Below are 19,439 nucleotides of genomic sequence, written 5' to 3'. Positions count from 1 at the left end.
GTAAGGGAGAAATCATTCAGAATTGACTAAAAAATACCATCTTTGTGTTCTACTGCTTTAAAATCAGATTGTGTATAAAATATAGAAGATTATTTTCTATATAATGAGATATTAGCAAATAACACATACTATTTCACATAACTGTCACCTCAACCCCTACCTCCTTGGGACTATATTTCCTACTTTGTATGAGAAAATGTCTAGGGATTCTTGGGGCACCTGGGTGGCTCAATTGGTTAAGAGTCCAACTCTTGGTTTCAGCTCAGGTCATGATCACACAGGTTCGTGGGTTTGAGCCCCTCATCAGGCTTTGCTCTGACAGTGTGGAGCCTGCTTGGGATCCTCTCTCCCCCCACCCTCTCTCTCTTAATAAATAAATAAATAAACTTAAAAAAAGAAAATACCTAAGGATTCTTTAGTGATTACTTGAAAGAATAATGAAAGGGAAAAAGAGTCTCAGTCTCTGTATTTCCTATCTTTCTTCTTCACTCAAAACATTTACCATGACAAATTCTAAAAAGATTCTTGTTCTCTGAGACTCCTGCTAGTTCTATCTCCTTCTTGAGATGTAGGAGGGGTGCCCAGAACATGATACAATGCAGAAGCTTCCTCTTCTAAAAGGAAGCAGAGCCCAAGTCTTGACAAAGAGAGAAAGCAGGGGAATTCCACAAAACAAAGTCAACTCTTCCAGTTAGAATCTATGATGATTCCACAACTTATTTTCTAATTCTTTTATATTGACTTTAGAAATATCAGTAAAGCTTTTGGATTTTTATCCATCATGTCAGGCCCTAATATTTTATTAATAGATATAAAGTCTCAAGCTTTATTTTTCTGAGTCAGTGTTTCTAGCTGTGGAAAAGCCATGTAATTTTTTAAGAACACAGAACTCTTGGTTTCTTATTGTTTTCTTATTTTGAACAAAAAATTTATCAAAGATGTTAACAAAGGAAAATATCACAATATAGCATATAGGAGAGAAATTTGTACTCATATTATCACTGTGCTGGATTCACTTGCAGAATTTGAAGATACATGCCCTGGGTTAATGACTGATTTCTCTTATGAATTACATGGCATCAATGAACATGCTAATATTTAATAAATAATATTAACACTGGATCAGAGTCATCATGTGTGGGTGGAGGTGTCAAGGCCTCCTTCTTTGTATTTATACATCCTTTTCAGGTCATTGCTAGAAATTTAGCTTTTCAGATTCAATCTTGTTCTGATGTTTTGGGATCAGGTGAGGTCTAAGTTTTATATTTCCTCTCTTGAGAAGGAATGTTTAGGAAATAAACACAGAATTTGGAATTTGGATCCTTTCCGTTTCGGTAGACATTTTATAAACAGATGATTATTCCTGGGTTTAGGGAAAAAGAGATGCCAGATGGTGAGGGTAAAAAGCAATGTTCAAACTGAAATTACTGCAGTAATAGAGAAATAAAGGAAGAGCTATATGGTAAAATGTTTTCCGATTGTCTATTTTATCTATTTCCAGCATTCTCTGGAACAAACCTTCTTCAAGAAAATGAATTGTAGCTTCAGACTCTTAAGAGGCCACCACAAACAAAATATTAGTAAAAATACAGTAACATATACCTTGACAGGATGCTTTCTGAATTGAGTCTTAGAGTTTCTAATTTCTGTCTTTTTATGAAGGAGTCTGTGTTATGAATTCTCTAAAAATAGCTAATTGGCCTTGATTGAGGGTTTTACTCATGAACAGTTTGGTGAGTAAATAGTGTAAGTTCCTCTGAGTGGTGGAAGAGACAGTGGCCAAGACTTCATTCCACAAATATTTATAAGCATTTTTTATAATCTAAACTGTCTCTGTAGTGATCTACTTTGAGAAGTGAGGGCAGGGAACTCAGTGGCTGGGTTCTGCTGGTGGTGAGGGAACAAATTTATTGAGCTGCCTTTGCATAGAGTTTTAAAAAGTAGAAACTCTTAGCATCAGAGAGGACAATTCTTAAACCCAAAGATGTTTACTTGTGCACTTTTGTATATTTAGTAAAAATTCTGAACTCTTCATTTGAAACTTGATCTTTGAAAATGTTGAGTGATCCAACCTATGCCTATCTATGCCATGTCATTAAGTATGTACTTCAGAGTTAAAGATGAACTAAGAATGTCTGCATGACATTGGTTTGTGCTTTCTCTTTGAATAGGAAATAAAAAGAAATGGTGACTCTAATGCTTCCTATATTTGAAAGAGCAGTTTGTGTGTTAGTGTGCAGGCTGTGTGTGTGTGTGTGTGTGTGTGTGCACACGTGCGTGCCTGTATGTGAGTGTGTGTGATTATTCTGTTCCTGATTTTTAGACATCTTAATACTTATAAATTTTAGGATGAAATTTTAATCAATTCTATACTAGATTACCTGTAATGATTTCTACAATAATCCTTATTACACTTCTATGCACACCCCCTTGCAATGTGACTTAACCACTTCACCAATCAAAAGATAGAGTCTATTTCCCTACCTCTGGAATCTAGACTCATCTATGACTTGCTTTGACCAATTTAATATGGTGAAAGTTACATTGTATAACAGCTGAGCCTGGGTCTCAGCAGACCTTGTAGTTTCTACACTGGACCTCTTGGAATGCTACTACCGTCAAGTCATGTGATGTCTTGCCCACCATAAGATGAAAAGCCTCAAGGAGCAGAGATGAGTCATTGCAGCTAATGCATTTGAGACGAACCAGCTGAGACCGGCAGCAGTCATCAGAAATGTGATTGAGGTAATCATGTGTCTTTCAGCCCCAGTTCAGCCACTTGATGACTTCATCCATTTGAGTGACCCTACAAGAGATTAGCAGAAGAATTGCCCAGATGAGCACCCAGCCCGAATTGTGTTTGTTGTTTTAACCCACATTTTGTGGTGATTTGTCATGCAGCAATACATGATTGAAATACGTTCCCGGCATTTAATTTATTGAATTTTATTCATGGTGTCCCTTAAGCAACAATCTTACCTTGAGTTTTACTTCACATCACCACAGTGCTAATGCATTAAGTAGCATTGTGTATTGAGTACTTTCTGTGTGCAGTGTATGATTACACACCTTTTACTTTCTTGGGCTTTACAAAAGGAAATAGCCAGGAATGCAAGGAAGTTCTTGATCTTTATGAATTACAGGTTCCTGTTTTGCCTTCTAGCTTAACTTAATGTTAATAATAAAATAATAAAACAGGCAAAGCTTGAGACAAAACAAAACAAAACCGAAGGGAGATAGCCAAAACAAAACAAAACAAAACAAAAACTAGAGGAAATAACCAGTAGAGTTTTGTCCTTATACATTGATATATAGTAAATCAACACTATAGCTTAGGAACAGTTTTTTAAGAATCTATAGAATAATTTACATTTTACTCTGCCACATACGTGGACATATTTACCAAAGACTTAAACATTAGAAGATGTTAAAGAAACGCAAAAGAATATCAGGCGGGGAATTCTGAAGGATAAGTTTTGACATGAGCCTTGAGAAAAAAAAGCTTGGTGTACTAATGAAATTCTGAATAACAAACAGTGCCAAGGAAAATTAGAACTTGCTCCCAGGAAGGCTAAGAAGAATCAAAATTATTTTAAGTTTCTGTTAATAAGTTTTCAGCACTGTTGCACACTATATAAATTTGTTGTGTTCATTAATATTTGAACTATTGTTTCTATAATAGGTGATGACCCAATCCCAAACAAATATTCTTGGGAAACAGGGCCTGGTTTTAACTTAGAAAACTTTTTTTCTTTAAAATGTCTCCCTCAGTGTCCACCATATCACTGAAGAAACACTTATGTATTTAAATTGCTTTAAATTATTTTCCCTTTACTTTCTGATTTTTTTCTCTCTTTCCCCTCTCTCTCACCTTCCCTTCTTCATTTCCTTCTATCATTTCAGTTTATTTGTTCTTTGTTCTGAATGATATTTGCAGAGAGGAAGGATATGGAAATTAATTGTATTGTTAGCAAACAAACGTCTCTTTAGAAAGCAATTTAACATATTAAGTTAATTAAGTTAGTACAGGAAACAAGAGCAAGAAACTATAATTATCATCTGATATCAAAATCTAAAACACATCCAAAGTAATTATTCATGGGTTATAGGCCTAAAATAAACACAATATTTACAAAAGAAGAAATATAAATGGAGCCACATTAATTCACCTTGGCTTGCCCTGAAGCCACCTCTTACCCCTCTTGTCTTTTCCCCTGATTCAGGCAGATGTTGTGAGCACTTAAATCAGAGAATTGATTCCAAACAGAGAAGTAAGTGTTGGTCTTAATTGTATCAGACATTAATATCTCGTATTGCAAGTAATTGCTGTTTTTCTAAATGACTCTTATTGGGACACTTCAATTTGATACTTTGGCTCCTTTCTAGAAGCAATGTGTTGCTAGGCCTCATTGCTAAGCAACACCACATAGTGAGAAAAGCTGAATTCTAAGGTTTTAGTGTCACATTCAAAAAACTATTCTTGATCTATAATTTAACATCCAATAATATGTACATCTATATGGTATCTTTGATATACATGAAGCAGGACTTATTTTAGATGATCTACAAAGTTTCCTGATCAAAGTGTGATTTCTTTCAAGTTCCAAAAGACTTTAAAATACATAGCATCTGTCATCTTTACAAAATTTAATAAGCAATTTCATTATAAACAAATCTGGCATTTTATAAGTATTCAGGTATTAGTTATATCCAGTTGGCATTTTCATGAAGAGTGGTACTCTTACCAAACATTCAAGAAATGAAAGCGTTGAGAGAGAGCTCTCCATGGGTCTTTTAGGTTTCTGCACGTCTTCCAAGCCGAGGCACTGACAGCTTTTAAGCAGGCTGTTTTTGGAGGATGCTTGCACAGAGAACGATTTTGGAAGGTAGAGATTGTGTCTCCATCTAGAGCAAAAGGAGCTTTGCTTAAACCCCTGAAGATAGAAACAGTGACTTCTTCTGGAGGGAAGGGCAAGCTTGTTTACCGCCTGTTACAAAAAGTTCAAGTCCTCTAAGCTCTGTGTTCCACTCTGATAATGCAATTCGCAGTGTGTGCAAGTATTACCTGGTTCTCTGCATCGCCCTGTGGGAACTGGGGCTTGGGGAACCTGTATAAGAAATAGCAAATTCCCTGGTTATTGTTGTTGCTGTCAGTCAGAAAGTCCTTTGTCTTTTGTCTCTGACAAGGTCTTGTGATTTCTGACAACATCTGTGAAACTGGCAAGCTAGCTTATCAGCCTGAGAGGAGGGTGAATTCTCAGGCCCTTCATGGTTCTTGACAGAAGGTACACTTCCATTGATGGTGAAATTTATAATAAGTGGATCCAATCAAAAGAAGCTTCAGGAGACTCTGAATCACGAAGTAAGAAACAAAGAAAAAGAACATTAAAATATTATTTATAAGTAACATCATGGCATGTGGGTTCTAGGCAATGTGATTAAGAATGTACAGCTTGTGCCTTATCTTTAATTGTATAAAATCATTTATTCCTTGTTAAAGAAGTTTCACCATGAACTAAGATGTCAAGGAAAAATTCTTTTGGGTAGGCACACCTTCCAAGAATTTTTAATATCATTCCATTCAGGTATTTTTCTGCTTTGTCCACATACGTATCTCTTGATCATGCCTCATTCAGGAAATTCAAATTATTAACTACCTGAAGAATTGTTAAAACACAAATTACTAGGTCTCATTCTTACAGTTTCTGTTCCAGTAGATTTGGGACAGGCCTGATAATTTTCATTTTTAACAGTTTTCCTGCTGATGCTAATGGTTCTGATCTGAGGACCAAGCTCTGAGAACCATTAACATAGAATGGTGTTTGAAATGGTACAACATATTTTTCTTGGTACCACATATTTAAATCATTTAGAATCATACCAACCTAGGTGAGAATCTGAAATCTGCCATAACTAGCTATATAATCTTGGAAAAATAATTTCTCTGAGACTCAGTTTCTTCATCTGTAAGATGGGATTAATCATAATAACACCTATTTCAAAGGAATGTTTTGAGTATGAAATAACTAACCCATGTAAAGTGCTTTGCATATGTGTGGCACTTAGTTAAGTACTTCCAAAATGATAATATTATCATTCGGCTATATTCTATAACAACTTATTTTTACAATAAAGATTCAGAAAATAATTTATAAAATACGAAAATCTTCTCTCAGTTCCTTAAAAATACAGTTAGAATGGTAATAGAAGTACAGTTATTACATAAAAAGATACAAATCTGTTTTAAATATTATGGAACTGGTTAAAGTATTTTTATTAAATCAGCATGTGATCCCTGAAGTATATCATTTACTTGGACAAGTTCTCCCAGACTTCAGTAAAATGTCTCCTATGTGTATACCAAAACATTTTTGGCTATTGAGGCTGGCTTTCATTCCTGTGGCTGGTATCATGTGCACATCCTTCTTGTGATTGTTTCCACTTAAAATTGGACATTACCTCATGATATCTACGGTAGCAGATTACTTTGATTTTCCAAAAGCTGTCATAAAGTCTAAGAAAGTCCACTAGGAGTTAGGGGAGAAAATCATCAACTTCCAATGTAATGATTTTATGTTTTATGAGGATTTTTTCCTTTTTTTTTCTATTTTCTTCTAGTGAGGAAATGCTTTCTCTTCTTTTAAGTATTAGAAAAAGGAAATCCATAAGAAGCACCATGTCCTTATTATAGAGAAGCTTATTTTTAAAATGCCTTTGTAAGGATTTCTATATGTGATATGTCTGTGTATATGTGTGTGTGTGTGTGTGTGTGTGTGTGCGCATACATAATTTTCTAGTAACAACAATAAGGCAAAGATGTTTTGTAAAGTCTGCTTAAATCCTTGCAAATCAAGGTGTGAGCCATAGATAGGTACCATTAGTATTACCCGGGAAATAAGTTAGGAATGTAGAATTTTAAACTCCCCCCAGCCCCAGACCTATTGAATCAAAATCTGAATTTTAACAAGATCCCTAGGTGAGTTTTACTCACTTTAAAATTTAAAAAGCACTGGTTTAGTAATATCTCTGACAGTATGAATTAATATCCTTTTATTTAATTGATGCATACTTCTAAATTTTTTTTTTCAACGTTTATTTATTTTTGGGACAGAGAGAGACAGAGCATGAACGGGGGAGGGGCAGAGAGAGAGGGAGACACAGAATCAGAATCAGGCTCCAGGCTCTGAGCCATCATCAGCCCAGAGCCCGACGCGGGGCTCGAACTCCCGGACCGCGAGATCGTGACCTGGCTGAAGTCGGACGCTTAACTGACTGCGCCACCCAGGCGCCCCTAAATTTTTTTTTTAATGTTTATTCATCTTTGAGAGATAGAGTGTGATCTGGGAAGGGGCAGAGAGAGGGAGACACAGAAGCAGAGGCATGCTCCAGGCTGTCAGCATAGAACCCGACTGTAGGGCTTGAACTCAAGAACTGTGAGATCATGACCTGAGCCGAAGTCGGACGCTCAACCGACTGAGCCACCCAGGTGCCCCAATTGATGCATACTTCTTCCTTCTGTTAAAAGCAATGCATGCTTTGTGATACTCAAGCAGGGATAAATTAAGAGAATACATGTTCTGGGACGCCTGGGTGGCTCAGTCAGTTGAGCGGCCCACTTAGGGTCAGGTTGTGATTTCACAGCTCGTGAGTTCGAGCCCCGCCTGGGGCTCTGTGCTGACCCCTCGGAGTCTGGAGCCTGCTTCGGATTCTGTGCCTCCCTCTCTCTCTGCCCCAACCCACTCACATTCTGTCTCTGTCTCTCTCAGAAATAAACATTTTTTTAAAAAAGAGAATACATGTTCTTACTCAGCAAATTAACTGATGTTATCTATCTATATTAAAATTATATAACATTAGATGAACTATTTTCAAGCTCATGCAGAAATAGACATGAAATGGTTAAAAGCAAATATCTAGTTTCTTATACTGTAGGGTAGGTTAAGAAGGAGAGGGCTGTTAGTCTCAGTAACTCCTGATGCTCATTTTCCTGTTCAAGAGAACTTCCTATTCTTCCTAAGAAAGTGCTGAGTTTAGATATCCATCTCATTGCACCATCCTGAGAATACAGAGACAGTGGCCAGAGAACAGCACGCATTAGGTTGCAAGGATAGAGTGGGGATTCAGCCTGCACCTAAAGAGAGAAGTCATCCTTAAAAGGTCATCCTTAATGGTGGCCAGTATTTATCAGGGAGGCTTTGAGGGTAGTATACTTTCTGCCACAGACAAGAACAAGGATCTAAGTAGCAATTAGGAATTTTCTGTGATTGGTAATGAGAGTCATGATGTGAGCTTGAAATCATTTCAGGAAGAATTATATGGGGCACTTAGAAGAGAAACAGCAGAACATGGATCACTGAGAAGAGAAAGTCTGTCTGGACTAGACACGCGGAGTTCTCTAAATCTTCTAGTGGGTTTTCATTAATTGCTGGCCAGGAGGAATTAGAAATTAATGATGATAATAACAAAATCCTTATGACTTAGACTTTGGTTATAATTATGAAAACTGCATTTGTAATGAGTATTCAGTTGTATCCTTAAAGTCTGTAGATAAATTTTCTCCCCAGGTATTGCGGTCAACTGCCATCAGACTCCTTGGGTCATGTTGATAACTGCAGTACCAAGAATGGTCAATATCAGAAACGTAATGCCTTGATTACAAAAGTAATTGAATATGGGAGATGCATGTTGCAATGGATTTAGAAATGAGGCTGGTACAAAATGATTCCATTTATCAACGTCAAAGGATTTCTTTATATTCTCATTTAAGTTCTTAGGAAGAAGTTGGTAGATGAGTCTATTTTTTACTTTTTCTTCACTCTGTCTTCTCAGTTTCTTGGTGGTAATGTTGTTTCTATGTTTTAAAAAAAACGTATGCAATATGTGCCTATTCTATCACCCTTATTTGTCTTTTAATTGAAGTTCAGTGAAGTGTCATCAGTGCTTGTCCCCAGACCTTACACCAGAACTTCTTTTTTGATTCCCACCCAGGAATGTTATATACTTATATGTTTATGAAGGATTTCCTTGTTATGTCTTTGCACATTTTTAAATCAAATTGTCATGTTTTAGAAATGTTTATTCTTATAACTTCAATGTTATTCTTTACCATTTTTACTGTAATCTGCACATCTATGACATTTTAAAACTGGAAACAGTGCAGACATTTTTCTGCATTAATTGTTCTACCTGCTTTCACACTGACCTCTCTAATTGTTGTAATTTTTTCAGTAAAGTTTTCTGTGTTGTCCCCACATATTTTTTTTTTTTTTGGCAAATAATTTACATGGTATTTACACACTTTATTTATTTTAACATTTTTAATTACACAGGCTAGTGATTATTTCTTAATGCTTATTTATTTATTTGAGAGAGTGAGAACAAGTGGGGGAAGGGCAGAGAGAGAGAGAGAAGAAGAGAGAGAATCCCAACCAGGCTTGTGGCTCAATCCCATGAACTGTGAGATCATGGCCTGAGCCAAATCAACGGTTGGCTTCTTAACCAACTGAGCCATCCAGGTACCCCCAGAAATACTATAAACAAGGGCAGAGATATTGTGAACTCTTGCCCCATTTTTTTTTAAATTTTTTTTTCAACGTTTATTTATTTTTGGGACAGAGAGAGACAGAGCATGAACGGGGGAGGGGCAGAGAGAGAGGGAGACACAGAATCAGAAACAGGCTCCAGGCTCTGAGCCATCAGCCCAGAGCCCAATGCGGGGCTCCAACTCACGGACCGCGAGATCGTGACCTGGCTGAAGTCGGACGCTCAACCGACTGCGCCACCCAGGAGCCCCTCCATTTTTTTAATCTTAAGGGAAATTTGGGGGAAATGATATTTTATTTTAGGCAGTTTACTTTTATGACATTTTCACCTATTACTTTTAATGGTAATATCTGCTGAATTTATTAGATAAATGTGGGGCATATATTGGAACAATTAAGTGTTTGGGTCTTAGATTAGTAATTATATTAATAGACTAACAAACAATGAAACATTGTGGAATTCCTGGAATAAATCCTTTTGGCCATGACACTTCAGAATATTGTGTAGTTTAAGTGAGTTCAGTTCATTCTTGCTCATAGTTACAAGGTGCTCGATATGCCACACTGTCTGATCAGCTCTATCTGGTCCCAGAACCCTAATATTTGGTACTGAATTATTATCATGAACTTGGTTGCTAATGATAAACTATTTGGTATTCTGCAGAGGTATAGCCAGGTTATCTTTGATGAGGGAGATTCTCAGCTCTACGTTTCTATGGAGGCGCCTTTCCTGCCATTGGAGCTATTTTCATCATTAGTGTACTGAGCCCGTGCTGGTGTGGCTGGAGCAGAGATCTTACCTTGCTGACTTGGTTATTAAGAGCTCCACTCATTCAGGTGGCTTCTCAACGATCAGTCATCTGGGACACAGGAGCTACCTTATTCGTGAGTGGTGAAGAATGATTTTCCAAAAGGCTTGGGACAGGGGAGGAGCAAGACTGAAGGATGGGTGAGAAGGAAATTTGAAAAAGATATCGATTGCTAAACTTTCACATCCTAGGATGTGAAAATATTTTAAAATATGCCTTTCTCTTAGATTAATGTGTTTTAAAAGCATAGCTAATTTATGTTTCACCTCTTCCCCTCATTAGTATATGCATGTGTGTATAGTTTATATATATAGCTGCATAATTTGTTCCCAATAGTTCTTTGTTCACATCCTGCAGGATTTTTATGTAAAACTCTTACTAATCTTCATTTATATAAAATCTATGCTTTCTACTTTAATTATTTCTTTTTCTTCGCAGAGTTATCTAAAAGTGTTAATAAATTCCTGAGTGGAAAATTGATTTTTGATTAAATGTTACTTGTAAATTTCTAATGTTATTGCATTATGTTCAAAGAATGTGGCATATTTTTTTTCTGCTATGTAGAATTTATTGAAGTTTTGGCTGTTCCATAGGACTGTGAAAAGTGTATGTATAGGCAAATACATTTAATTGTGCTATCCAAATTATCTGTAGTTTTAATTTTTTTTTTAATTTTTTTTTAACATGTATTTATTTTTGAGACAGAGAGAGAGTATGAACAGGGGAGGGGCAGAGAAAGAGGGAGACACAGAATCCGAAACAGGCTCCAGGCTCTGAGCTGTCAGCACAGAGCCCGACGCGGGGCTCGAACCCACTGACCATGAGATCATGACCTGAGCTGAAGTCGGATGCTCAACCGACCGAGCCACCCAGGCGCCCCTGTAGTTTTAATTTTTTAATCTCCTTCGTTTTATTAAATGCTGGGTTTTTAGAGATGTGTATTAAAATCTCACATCGTGTGTCATTTTAAAATTTTATTTTAGCAGTTTTACATCCATTATTGCAAATTATATTGATGAACATTGAATTTTGACAAAATTTTTAAAATATTTTGCTTTACGTATCCTATTTAAACTTTTCTGCCTTAATTCCACTTCATCTGGTATTAGCAGTGTTGTACTTAGTTTCTGTTAGCTGGAATTGATCTGTTAAATGTCTTGTATCTTTGTTTTAAACCTTTCTTTGTCATTTTTTTCCCCACTGTAAACAGTATACTGATGAATTTTTTTATAAAAGTTTTTTTAATGTTTTATTTATTTTTGAGAGAGAGAGAGAGAGAGAGAGAGGCAGAGAGAGAGAAGGAGACACAGAATCCGAAGCAAGTTCCAGGCTCCCAGCTGTCAGCACAGAGCTCTATGCGGGGCTTGAACTCACAAACCCTGAGATCATGACCTGAGCTGAAGTTGGGCGCTTAACCGACTGAGCCACCCAGGCTCTGATGAACTTTTTAAAAAGTGAGCAAAACAAAGCGCTTTAATCTGAGGATCTCTCAATAGGAAAATATATTTCACTCATATTTTTGTTATGAATGCATTTGGATTTATGTTTGTTGTATTTAAATGACTTAATTTTATGTCCTTTATTATTTTCCTTTATTTCCTTCTCTCTTTTTGACTGAACAAGTTTTCTTCCATATTTTACACTGAGTTTTGAAAATTTTTAATGTATCTGGTGATTGTCTATAAAATATTATATATTTATTTGTAATAAGCAGCTGCTTTTAGACTAGGACTTCAGTAAGATTTAAATGTTTATTGAGCAACTATCATGAACTGGTCACTGTATTCGGTGCTTTCATGTAGCTTGGTACTGCTGGTAGAATGTGAGGGAATTTTAGTGATAATTCTCATATTTAGGATTTTAATAATTCAAGCTTCAATATTTATTAAAAGTATAGCAAGAACATAAAAATCATAATTTCGTGTATATTTTCGTGTAAAATGAGGTTAAGTAAATAAAAATAAGTTGATCTAAAACAATTAAAAAGGAGTACCTGGGTGGCCCAATTGGTTAAGTGTCAGACTTTTGATATTATCTCAGGTCATGATCTCCCAGTCATGAGATGGAGGCCTGTGTTGAGCCCTGCATCCCTGCCTGGGATTCTCTCTCTCTCTCTCTCTCTCTCTCTCTCTCTCTCTCTCTCTCCCCCTTTCCCCAATCTCTAAATAAGCAAATAAATAAATAAATGAATATTTTTTAAAAAATGATTGAAAATATTGAGCAACAAATAAAAGAGTTATAGCACTACAACAGAAATCTTGAAGGTAAATACAGGTATCGATGATATATCTTTGCAGTGATATATTTTATTCTGGAGATAAGAAAATTGGTGCTTAGTGGCCACTATCTGCCAGGTTCTGATCAAAGCATTGGAGAACAAAAGGGAGAGAAATCTTTGCCCTCATGGAGCCTACCTCCTAGTGGGGGAAGACAGCACACAATAAGCATCGTGAATCGGTAAATTATTTAGTAATATGGCTCACGGGAAGGTGAAACATGCTGTGGAGACAAGAAATGGAGCAGAATGCTGGGAAGTGGGGCGGTTGTAAACTTTTCTTAACAGTTTATGTTCAATGACTTTAAAACTTTGAAAACAGTTGTATGGGAAGTACACATATGCTTTACCCAGACCTAGAGTCCTCAATTGTTAAATCTTTCTCTGTCTCAGTGTTCTCTCTTGCAAAGTACTTCCGATTCTTAAGTATGTTCAGGAACCAGTGGCTCCGTTTAGGGTCAAAGAGGTTGTAAGTAAGTGAAAAAAGCAGCAACAGCACACACAAGCCAGCTGAGACAACAGCTCCCTGGAACCAAGGCAAGCTTGCCCAAGGGAGGAAATCCTTCTCATATTTTCTGCTATCGTGAAAACCCAAACTGGAAAACCTGGCCAGCTGGTGGTCCAAGCTTTTTCAAAACCAATTTAAGATTCTTCGATTCTTCTATTCTTAATAGAGTCTATTAAGAATATTCTTAATATTCTATTAAGAATCTATTAGGATTACTTTAATTTCTTTTGTATAAGCTTTAGGTAGAACTCACTTGAGAAAAGGAGGTATTCAATTAGTATTTGTTAACTGAATGCCTAAATTATAGGAATAATTAATCTTTTACTTTTTTGCTTCTTTACATAAGATATTGTATTAGAAAGGTTTCCCCCCCACCATTTATATTCTCCAAGTAAAATGAAATACAAAGATGTTTCATGCTCCTTAAGTTTTGCGGGCATATATGTAGTATCAAAAGCTAATACATTATTGTCCCTCACCGCTCCAAAAAAAAAAAATTATGATCATGACTCTTTCTTGACCTCACTAGTCAGGCTCCTCTGAGCCCTCTTTTTAACAAGGCCTCAATTTGCATTTTTCCTTGGTCCACTTCTTCCAGTTTTAGCAAGAATCCTGCTAAGACAGTTTAGCGAAAATCCCACACCCTTGAAATATGATCACCCTGGCTGTCTTCAGAAGGAATCCTATTAGGTGATTCTAGAAAAACACTTTCCTGTCTCTTAATGATTTTCCATCCACTGACCTTTCACCCTGCTCTTTGGCTATAAATCCCTACTTTTCCTTATTGTATTTGGAGTTGAGCTCAATCTGTCTCTCCAATGTAAAACTTCATTGCAGTGGTGCCCCTGAATAAAGCCTGCCTTACTACTTTTAACAAGTGCCATGAATATTTTTTTCTTTAACAGGAGCCAAGAAAATATGGAAACCGTGGTGTATCATGTCTCCATCTTGGTGACAATACTCATCTTCAGCATTTTGAGGACCCTGAGGAATCCTGAAGTTAATATTTAACCTAGAATTTCCAAAATTTATTTGATCATTATGTCCCTTTGAAACGGAATAGATATATTTAATTTTTAATTCTTTTCAGTGTAGGGAGCTGTGTTGGTAGTAGAACTATAGTGCTGGAATCTTCGGGATCAACATTACCTGGGCATCTGTTTGCAAGATGGAGTCTTGGGCTCCAACTCACACTTTCAGAATCAGAATCAGTATTTTAATAAGATTCTCTGGTGATTTATATGCACACTGAATTTAAAAAATAGTTATAAAATGTAGTAAGGAATAGTAGAGATACATGAAGGACAATATGATCTTAAAACTCGCAGGAAGAATAATAGTTTGATCTCATAATTTTCAGTATAATAATGACATATGGAATGATATACACTTTATTATATGTGATTCTATAATGATAATATTTTATTAATGAGATAACTTGTTTTTTCTGACATGCTTTTCTAAACTTTATTTATTAGGTCATCAGATTTATACTCTTAACACCTTCATTTTTAATCTATATAAATGAAAGTAACATCAGTTACCAATAATTCTCAAATAATTTTTGGTAATTTTTATTTTTGAGAAGATCTTTTTCCTGATGACAACTGTTACTGGAGCTAGAATAACTTTCTAATAATTCTTTCAAAATAAAATTTTAGTGTATCCAGAGCTGATGATTCTTGAGGAATAATTTTTCTAAAAATACTTAACTCAGGGCACCTGGGTGGCTCAGTCAGTTAAGCGTCCAACTCTTGACTTTGGGTCAAGTCATGATCTCATGGTTGTGAGGCTGGAGCGGAGCCTGCTTGGGATTCTCTGTCTCTCTGCCTCTCCCCTGCTAGTGCTCTCTCTCTCTCTCTTTCTCAAAATAAGTAAACTTAAAAAAAAAAGTAAAAATATTTAACTCCTCAAATGAATCAATTTTATGTAAGTCTAAATTTAATTTTAAATGCAAATTTGTACAGTGGCATTTTAATGTCTTTTTGGCATTTTCTGTAACTTGTAGACATTATACAAAAAAACAAAAGTGACTTTATGATTTGTTTATAATTCAAAATGTCTGTTAATTGTTTCTAACCCTATGTCTTCAATTACAAGAAAAATTAATTTAAAATTTGTCTTCTTTGTAAATAATTGGTTCATTCGATGCTTCATATGAAAATAGTGTTCTTTTACCTCAAAAGTGACAATCTTTAAATTCGCTTTCTATTTCTGTTTATGGGTATTTGTTTTGCGATGTAGTAGTTTTCAAAATGAGAGTCTAAACTCTTTGAAGAATTCTATTAGCTCTCAGATATTCTTTATTGTAATGTTTGTGCACACACTTTAATTTTGTTGTAATTTAAGGACACAGTCGCTGCCTGAGCTCCAGCAGAATATGTGTGCAGGTGTGGTAGGGAAGGGCTGTGGGAATGCCTGTGCTAGCTGGTGTTCCATCACTGATGTCCCTGCTGCTGCAGCAGCTGCCTTTGCTGCTACCCTTGCCAGCAGTCTGGCTCCAGGGCCCGGTCCCAGCCTCCCCATGGGGGTCTGTGATGCCAGGAGCTGGCCTGGACATACACACCACATGGCCAGGTCCCCTGCTTGGACTGCATGCTGCCCCGTGCTCTCTGGCCTGAGCTTGTGTGTGCACTCAGCACATCTCCTCTGCTTACGTGCATGCTCCATTTGTCCCATTGGACTTCCTTTGCAACACACAAGTTCAAACTTAAAAGTATGAATAATTTCAAGACCACAAAAGCAGAGTTTTAAACCAAATGTAGGACTCTTGAATGACTACACAGCTTCCACATTCTGTTGCTGGCTCTGTCTCTATGTATGGAATTTATGTTATTTTTATGTTATGTTATGTTTCCGTGTACTGAAATCGTTGAACCTTAATCTGAAGCCTCAGAGAATGCCTAGATCTCAGAGTTAAAGTTGAGAATCTATAGTATTCAAATTTCTCTCTAGAAAGCACTTAAATACTATTTTTCAGTTTTGCTTGGCTTCCTTTTACCCTCCTTTCAACAGTTAACTCGGGCGTGATTTGTAGGCAATACATACACAAGCATCCCTGGTCATGTGAAAGTCATACTTGTTGATTTATAAATGGTGATGCTTTCAGGAACTTATAGTTGGTGGCTATTTGTGACAATCATTCATTTCTGAGAATTTGGTGACTGTATCTTTTTAAAAATTAATCTTGGAATTTTTACTAAAAGATAGCATTAAACAAGTCATCTATTTTAAACTTAAGACAGTGAATACAGTTGTTAAAAGAGTTAAAGTTCTTCCAAATCAGAGGGACAGTTGTTTGACAGAAACTACTTCCACTTAGGACCCTAGTTTTTAGACACAGATATCTACACATTCATGTCTAAATAAACTGAAAAATAGGGTTAAATAGGTATTGCATCTCATGGTAATTTGATTTTAAATTATAATTACATATATAAGTAAATGAATAAAATACACTAATGTATCATTTGTGATATAATAGTGGATGGATGTTTGTTGTGTTAGGTATGAATACTTGGGAAAGATTGGCCACAGACATTGTGACATAACATTTTTTAATTAAATGTACCTGAATTGATTAGCTACTATTGTTCAGTACATGAAAAGATAAATGACACATGGCTTCTGTTTTAGAGGAGCTTAAAACTCAGGGGAAAAAAAAGAGACTTGATTAAAAAAGATCATAAATTTACTATAAAGAACTGAGCATTTGCTGAAACCCCGCAAAATTTTACAACCAATAAATCACCTGTGATCTACTTTTTCTCCACCTTACTTTTATACTGCTCCCTGAATGCTAACGAATACAGGGTCCTAGACTTATCTTATGAAAAATCATGACAACTAATGAGATTCACATCAGTGTCTTCTCCATTCCATAGATGCAGAAATGGTGTCCTCTGAGAGATTTAAAAAACATCCTCAGGTAATGTTAGCAAGTAAGTTGCATAATTGAGAAATGAATTCAAAACCAATCTGTTTGACTCCAAAGCCTTATCCACCATGCTGAGCTGTTTTCATGGTGTTTTCTTTAGCATATCACACTCTGAAGATTCAGTCTAGAGCAGATTTTCTCGGCTGTGCCCCAGAGGACTTTTCTGGGTAAGTATTGTAAGGGGAAGGGTCGATGGCAACAAATGGGGGAATGAGAGGGATTTGTGGTCAGATATTTGGCTGCATTCTCCTCCTCCAATTGAAAATTCATAAAATGTATTAGCATGTTCGATGATCTAAGACACCTTACAATACAAGAAGTAAATCAGTTGTGTTTCCTCAGCACTTATACCAAAAAATTGTAAGGAAACAGATGATCATATCCTTGTATAAGAATGACATATAATTTTGGAGCATCCTATGTTTCTGTATGCCTTGCTCATTTCCAGCTAAACTGTAAAAATACATACATCTGGAAAATTGTGTTTAACTGCAACAATATTTCTTGCATTTATTTGATTATGTATTCTTCCTTTCCCTAATACCAATTAACATATCATGGAAATATTATTTAATCAAATAGGTTTTGGGGGAAAATGATGTGGAGATATGGTCCAGAGAGAAGATATTTAGCTATTTAGGAGAATTAACCACAACATTATGGACATTTAAATCACTGTCTCATAAGAAAGGCCCAGTTTGTTTGTTTGCTTTCTTGTTGTTATTACTGTGAGGAGAAATGTCTCCTAATTTATAAATAAATTAATGAAAATTACATTTATCTAAAAAGTCATGATATAAATTTGGAAGAGGAATATTTTTATAGAAGATGCCTTTGATTAAGTGATCTGTGACACTGTTGGAGTAGTGGGGTAGAATAGTAGAACAATAATACGATGTGTGGGGACATTGTGGTGTGTGTTGGAGATGTGACCTGAGGGGGAAAAGTGTTCAAATTGATTTTTTTCCTTTTAAAGAGATGCAGAAATCCTTTTTTAAAAAATTCTTTTTAAAATCCTTTTTTCAATGTTTATTTATTATTTATTTATTTTTTGAGAGGGAGAGAGAGAGACAGAGAGCAAGCAGGGAAGGGGCAGAGAGAGAGGAAGACACAGAATCAGAAGTAGGCTCCAGGCTCTGAGCTGCCAGCATAGAGCCCTATGCGGGGCTCAACCTCACAGACTGTGAGATCATGACCTGAGCTGTAGTCGGCTGCCCAACCGACTGAGCCAGCCAGGTGCCCCAAATTGATTTTTTTAAAAAGAAGAAAACAAAGAAAGAAAGCAAATACTAGGTTTAAATCTTAAAGACCTTCAATCTAAAAAAAAAAAAAAGTACCAATAGTCAATTAAAAGATTCAGTGAAGACAATAAGTAAAAAATAAAAAAAATACACCTTAATTTTATAAAAAATATACAAAATGGTAAGAGAATATTAATTGTTTTAATTCACAAGTTTATTTTTTGTAGGCTTGTATTTTTAAAACTACCTTTAAAAACTCAAAAATGTTTATGAATGTGGGGAAAATAAGTATTTAATAGTTGGTATGCCTGCTATATTCCTTCACTTCGCTTGTGTTCTTGACTACTTATCTCAATCAATTTAAGCTAGTCATTTCTTTTGAAAACTCATGACACCAAAATGGTATGTTTCTCAAACCCAATTGAAAATTAATGCATACAAAAGATGCCCTGTTGTTTCATTTTGACCTGGCAGTCACCTTTCTTAGAAGAAGGATCAACCCAATTGAATCTTAATAAAGTAGGTCTTTCTTAATATCCCTGTGGTTGTCTTCTCAGCTGGGAATCTACCAAGTGAAGATTTGAAGGGCATGTGTAGGGAATGTTCTGAGAACCCCCAGGATTTAGTAAATAATAAATTTAAAAAAGAGCACTTCTTCTTTAGCAAGTAGCTCATGTATTTGCTGGTGAAGTATCATGCTGGGCACCAGGAGAGGATATGATAGGGGCAGCAGGGCTTGAAACATTTCTATTGCTTTGGTGCCCTGCAGCAATCTTTTGAATGGGACAGGTATTTTGAAAATAACACTTGTCTCAAAGCATCCATAGTCTTTGTAGGAGTATTGGCAGCTTGAAAACTTCCTGACTTGGGTTTCATTACTGGAAAAACATCCAAATGAAACTTCTGTTGAGAGCATATAGCCACAACAGGGGTCCTGATGTAGGTCTCTTTATAATAGAAATGAAGGTAGGCTGCATTTTAGATCTCACTAATTTCCCAACATCTGTTTCTTATTCAGTTTTCTAGATCTGGGATTCTTTTCCGTAATGTTAAATGTATATTAACTTTGTAAAATAAGCATGCAAAAGAATATTCCTGTGTGTATTTAATTCGGAAGTAAAAGGCAA

Source organism: Felis catus, chromosome C2 (genome assembly GCF_018350175.1).
Source record: "Felis catus isolate Fca126 chromosome C2, F.catus_Fca126_mat1.0, whole genome shotgun sequence".
Taxonomy (NCBI): domain Eukaryota; kingdom Metazoa; phylum Chordata; class Mammalia; order Carnivora; family Felidae; genus Felis; species Felis catus.
This window is presented reverse-complemented; position numbering follows the sequence as displayed.